At 35.7% G+C, this 6,549-nt stretch overlaps 1 long non-coding RNA gene across 1 annotated transcript; it reads right to left on the reverse strand.

The window, feature by feature from the left end:
- Positions 1-2,018: 2,018 nt before the first annotated feature.
- On the reverse strand, positions 2,019-4,191 carry LOC128549417 (uncharacterized). Its single transcript, XR_008367589.1, has 2 exons — positions 3,119-4,191; positions 2,019-2,954 (listed from the first exon to the last, which is right to left on the reverse strand). It is a non-coding gene; the product is annotated as an uncharacterized LOC128549417 (long non-coding RNA).
- Positions 4,192-6,549: the final 2,358 nt, after the last annotated feature.

A 6,549-nucleotide genomic window follows, 5' to 3' on the forward strand; every position in this document is an offset into this window, starting at 1 on the left:
TACTGTATAAACAGTTACAACGTAAATAAAGCAATTAACATAAGTCATACATCAACTCATATCATATAACAAAACTATGTACAAGACATCAAAACATATGCAAATCCGCATATTTCACTACTTAGTATATGGTTTCACGCAACTTTGTACTCCATTGACAGTAGTAAATAGCAATAGTCACTACATAAAATATTGTATGAACTGTATTTAATATGTCATGCAGTTCTGCGCCTATGATATTCAAGACTATTGCCCGGCATATGTCATCATAAATTATTGTATGAATTGTATTGAATATGATATTCAAGACTACTGCCCGACATAATTTATATCATCATAAATTATTCTATGAACTATATTGAATATGACATTTCATGCAGTTCTGCGCCTATGATTACCAAACTACTGCCCGACATATGTCATCATAAATTATTCTATGAACTGTATTGAATATGATATTCAAGACTATTGCCCGGCATATGTCATCATAAATTATTGTATGAACTGTATTGAATATGATATTCAAGACTACTGCCCGACATATGTCATCATAAATTATTGTATGAACTGTATTGAATATGATATTCAAGACTACTGCCCGGCATAATTTATATCATCATAAATTATTGTATGAACTGTATTGAATATGATATTCAAGACTATTGCCCGGCATATATCATCATAAATTATTCTATGAACTATATTGAATATGACATTTCATGCAGTTCTGCGCCTATGATTACCAAACTACTGCCCGACATATGTCACCATAAATTATTCTATGAACTGTACTTTATATAGCATTTCCTGAAATTCTGTGCCTATAATGAACCAGACTACTACCCGGGCCCGGTAAACGTTATCAAAAATATACACAATAAAGCCAATACGCGGGTAAAAAGACAACTTTACTATTTCTCTTGACATAAGTATAACAAAAATGCTAACACTTCCATACAAAATGTATTTTTTCAAGCTTTAGATAAACGGTTGTTAAGTATGAATTCCTTTGTGGAGAATACTGATCTAAACGGAAGGAAAGTTTGTTGTTTTTATGACAAGGCAACTCGGGCTAAATTCCGACTCATACAAGGTTACATTCTACCAATTCATTTCATTCTTTATCTTCATATAATTTTCAGTAACGTATGCTAGTCTGCCAAATTTCCTTAGAAAAACCTGTTGCCAAATAATTTATGACCACTTTTCCTTGCTGAGGCTTATTCTTGCCATATTCTATTATTTGTTTACAGTAAACTGCACTCAGATCACACACATTTACTGTAAAATATACCTGAACTTAGCCCTGACACCTAAAATTTAGCATTAAATATAGTCAGTAAACATGCATTTTTATAACAAAATACACCCTAAACAGTGAAATTGAAATATTTTGTTTTTCTACACTTTCTCTGCAAAAATGCACTGAATTTTTCATTTTCTATCATAATATGGCCAAACTAGCCCATTAACAGCCATACCTAAACAAGTTTCACATTTTACCCCTGCTCAACTTCTGGTTACATTCTACCAATTCAGTTAATACTTTACTTCATATAAACAATGAAATATTCAGACCTCATTTTCAACTCTGTAGAGCATTTCAATGACATGAAAACCATATATACTCATGAAGTACGATATACCTTCTTATCAAAAATAGAATAATATCAACATGTTATGTTATATACAAGAAAAAAATCATTTCTGCGAAAAATCACCCTCTAAAATTGCCCTAGGAAAAATGCGGTTTAGCAATAGCATATGTAGACATTTTCTCAAAGAATAAAAAATACTCGAGGAAATTCACATTGAAAATAATCTGGATATTTTCTCAATACAATAAGCAATAAAACTAAGACAAAATATCACTGTCACATCCTCATATGACTCAATGTACCAGATTCCATAAACAGCAAGGAACTACATTTTGGATTACTTCACATGTTACACTGAGTACTCACTTCCGGTTTAATGTAATCAATCCTATATGCTATTTTCTTTTTGAATTAAAAGTGTTTAAAATAGTAGAGAAATAAGAACAATAACAACTACAAAACCAAAAATTAAAAAAAACTCGTGTTTTAATATTTATAATACGACCAAACATCTTTTTTAGTAAGTCCAGTCTTTTCAAAGGGAAGTAAATCTGCTGAAATATTATATATAGTACAACGTCACAGGAAGAGAAGAAAGCAGATACAAAACAGATAATATAAACCTTTGACCTGCAAGTACATGTATGACCTTAAATTTAAGCTAAGACTCTGCTAAATGTGCAGGACAAGTCAATCATTAAGGTAGCGTTTTACCTTTAATGAAAATTTATTTAGTAAATTTCTAAAATGCTTGAATTTTTTGTCATTTAAGAAATAATTTAAATCGGCGTTTGTTATTTTAATGTCCTTTAAATCCCTGAACAGATAAAACAATATAATACAGACATCGTGCATACATGTACAAAACATTTAGGTCACTATATGGAATACAATATTTAACAAATTATCAAGAGGCAGTGACTAGGTAGCCGGTTCCGGCCACCATGACCCGCATCTTTAACCTACTGACCAAACAAACAAGAGCTGTCACAGGAGACAACGCGCTCGACTATTTCGATGCTGGATAGTGAAACGGGCACATCTGAGGAAACTAGAGCTGTCACTGGAGTGTTTAATGACTCCAGTCGTGGATGAAGATATTGCACAATAGCCTGAGTCTATGTTAAAAATATCAACTTAAAGTAATAAGAGAGGAAAAGATAAAATGTATCAAAACACTATATAAGTATATCCTAAGCAAAAAGGGGCATAATTCATTAAATATTGGTGCCAGAGTTATGCAGCTTGTGTCATATAGTGTTAGTGTGGGTGATGATGCTGAACAACTATTTTAAGTTTGAATCAAATCCATTCAGTAATAACAGAGACAAAGTGAAAGTGCATCAAAACTTTAACCTAAAATTCTAAGTAAAAAGGGGAAATAATTCATGAAAAATTGGTGCCAGAGTTATGCACCTTGCGACATATGGTGTGGTGATGATGTTGAACAACTATTTTAAGTTTGAATCAAATCCATTCAGTAATAACAGAGACAGAGTGAAAGTGCATCAAAACTTAACCTAAAATTTTAAGTAAAAAGGGGAAATAATTCATGAAAAATTGGTCCCAGAGTTATGCACCTTGTGTCATATGATAAGGGTAATGATGCTGAACAATTCAGCATTTTCAATATTGAAAGAGGAGCCATTCTAACCATTTAATTATGCATAATATCTAAATTGACAGCTGCTTTATCTATAAAATTAACAAGAGGGCCAAGATGGTCCTTGGTCGCTCGCCTGAGAAACATTTCATAACAGTGTAAACATGTTTGTCCTATTTATTTCATGGAAACAAATATTCTGGCCAATTTTCATAAGGACTGGACCAACAAGAGATCACAGAGTGATCTTGGCGCCCACCAATGTGCCATTTTTGAGTGTTCCAAATTTCAAGACTTAATGACTAGTTCAAGGTCAAATTTTATTTCCGTACACAACACTGTGCATGTGGTCCAAATTCGAAAGCTGTAGCTTGAGAAATGTGAAAGTAGGTTACTAGATCAATTTCAAGGACTAAGTTCTTTGTACATAAAACTATGCATGTGCATCAGGTCTGAAGGCTTTATAGTTTGAGAAATTTGAATTTCAAAGTAGGTCGCTAGGTCAATCTTCAGGTCAAAGATTATTTCGGTACACAAAACTATGCAAGTGGTCCAAATTTGAAGGCTGTAGCTTGAGAAATGCGAAAGTTGGTCACTAGGCCAAAATCAAGGTCAGATTACACTTCAGAACACAAATCTAAGCATGTGGTCCAAATTTAAAGCCTGTACCTTCAAAAATGTGAAACTAGGTCACTAGGTCAATGTCAATTTATTTATTTTATTTTGTTGGGTTTAACGTCGCACCGACACAATTTTAGGTCATATGGCGACTTTCCAGCTTTAATGGTGGAGGAAGACCCCAGGTGCCCCTCCGTGCATAATTTCATCACGAGCGGGCACCTGGGTAGAACCACCGACATTCCGTAAGCCAGCTGGATGGCTTCCTCACGTGAAGAATTCTACGCCTCAAATGAGGTTTCGAACCCACATCGATGAGGGGCAAATGGTTTGAAGTCAACAACTCTAACCACTCGGCCACGGAGGCCCCAGGTCAATGTCAAGGTCAAAGTTTGTTTTGGTACACAATCTTATGCATGTGGTCTAAATTTGAAGCCTGTAACTACAGAAATGTGAAAGTAGATCACTAGGTCAATCTTGTTTATTTCGGTACACAAAACTATGCAAATTGTCCAAATTTAAAGGCTGTAGCTCGAGAAATGTGAAAGTAGGTCACTAAGTCAAAATCAAGGTCAAATTTTATTTCGGAACACAGAACTATGCATGTGGTCCAAATTTGAAGCCTGTACCTCTAAAAAATGTGAAAGTAGGTCACTAGGTCAATGTAAAGGTCAAGGATTGTTTCAGTACATAAAACTATGAATGTGGTCCAAATTTGAAGCCTGTACCTTCAAAAATGTGAAAGTAGGTCACTAGGTCAATGTCAAGGTCAAAGTTGTTTTCAGTGCACCAAACTATGCATGTGGTTCAAATTTGAAGGCTGTAGCTACAGAAATGTGAAAGTAGATAACTAGGTCAAAATCAAGGTAAACTCATGTCAAGGTTCATCTTGTCACTCAAAACCATACATGTGGCCCAAATCGGAATGTTGTAGGCTACTGACAAAAAGATTTTAAAATATTTTCCCTATACAAGTCTATATGAACCATGTGTTTGTTTGTTTGTTTTGGGTTTAACGCCGTTTTTCAACAGTATTTCAGTCATGTAACGGCGGGCAGTTAACCTAACCAGTGTTCCTGGATTCTGTACCAGTACAAACCTGTTCTCCGCAAGTAACTGCCAACTTCCCCACATGAATTATCAGAGGTGGAGGACTAATGATTTCAGACACAATGTCGTTTATCAAATAGTCACGGAGAACATACGCCTCGCCCGAGGATCGAACTCGCGACCCCGCGGTCTGTAAACCAACGCTCTTACCTACTGAGCTAAGCGGGCGGTCATGAACCATGTGACCCTCAGGGCGGGGCCATATTTGACCCTAGGAGGATAATATGAACAAACTTGGTAGAGAATCACTAGATGATACTACATTACAAATGCCATAGCCCTAGGCTTTGTGGTTTGGACAAGAAGATTTTCAAAGTTTTTTCCTATACAAGTCTATGTAAATATAATCTGAAAAGTAGATCCCTCGGAAGCACTGAGAACAATGCAAACAGTGAAAATTGCAGACCCGGTTTGATTGAGTCTGTTCATGAGCAGTAATGGAAAATGCAACACTGCCCACGCCCCCTAGCACCGGCTTAAGCAGTATTCAATCTTCATATGTAAACCATGTGACCCCCGGGGCGGAGTCATATTAGACCCCAGAAAAATAATTTGAGTCATCTTGGTAGAGGACCACTAGATGATGCTTCATACAAAATATCAGAGCCCTAGGCTCTGTGGCTTTGGACAATAAGATTTTCAAAGTTTTTCTCTATATAAATCTATGTAAATTATAGAAATAAACAAAGGGCCATAACTCCTTCAAAAAATTGTTGAAACAGTCTAATTTTCAGGGGGACACAACTAGGATACCAATACATCATTCTAACAAAGTTTGGTAAAAATCCCCTTAGTAGTTTCTGAGGAGATGCGATAACGAGAAATTGTTAACGGAAGGACGGACGGACGGAATGAACGGACGGAAGGACGATGGACCACAGACGCAGAGTGATTTGAATAGCCCACCATCTGATGATGGTGGGCTAAATATGTGGTCTCTTGAGTTAAAAAAAATATTTACATTGATACGACCTAGTGACATACTTTTCGACCTCACATGACCAATATTCAACCTTGACCAAATTTCATGAAGTTCAGTTGAAAAATATAGCCTCTATTGCATACACAAGGGTTTTCTTTGATTTGACCTAGGGATCTACTTTTTAATCCCAGATGACCCATATTCGAACTCAACCTAGATTTCATGAAGGCAATCATGACCAAATTTTATGAAGATCAATTGAAAAATATAGCTTCTATCGCATTCACAAAGTTTTTTCTTTAATTTGACCTAGTGACCTACTTATTGACCACAAAAGACCCATTTTTAAACTCGAATCTGATTTCATTAAGGCAATCATTCCGACTAAATTTCAAGAAGATCAGTTTAAAAATACAGCCTCTATCGCATACACAAGGTTTTTGTTTGAATTAACCTAGTGACCCCAGATGACCCATATTCAAGCTCGACCTAGATTTTATCAAGGCAATTATTCTGACTAAATTTCATGAAGACCAACTGAAAAATACAGCCTCTATCGCATACACAACCTAAGTGCTGACAGACAGGCAGACGACAGACAGACGCCGGATATCAAGCGATTACAAAAGCTCACCTGAGCATTGTTCAAGTGAGCTAAAAACCTTATGGAACTTTAAGACGTTAGGTAACCCAATTTG

This window comes from Mercenaria mercenaria, chromosome 16, assembly GCF_021730395.1.
Source record: "Mercenaria mercenaria strain notata chromosome 16, MADL_Memer_1, whole genome shotgun sequence".
NCBI classification, from domain to species: Eukaryota; Metazoa; Mollusca; class Bivalvia; order Venerida; family Veneridae; genus Mercenaria; species Mercenaria mercenaria.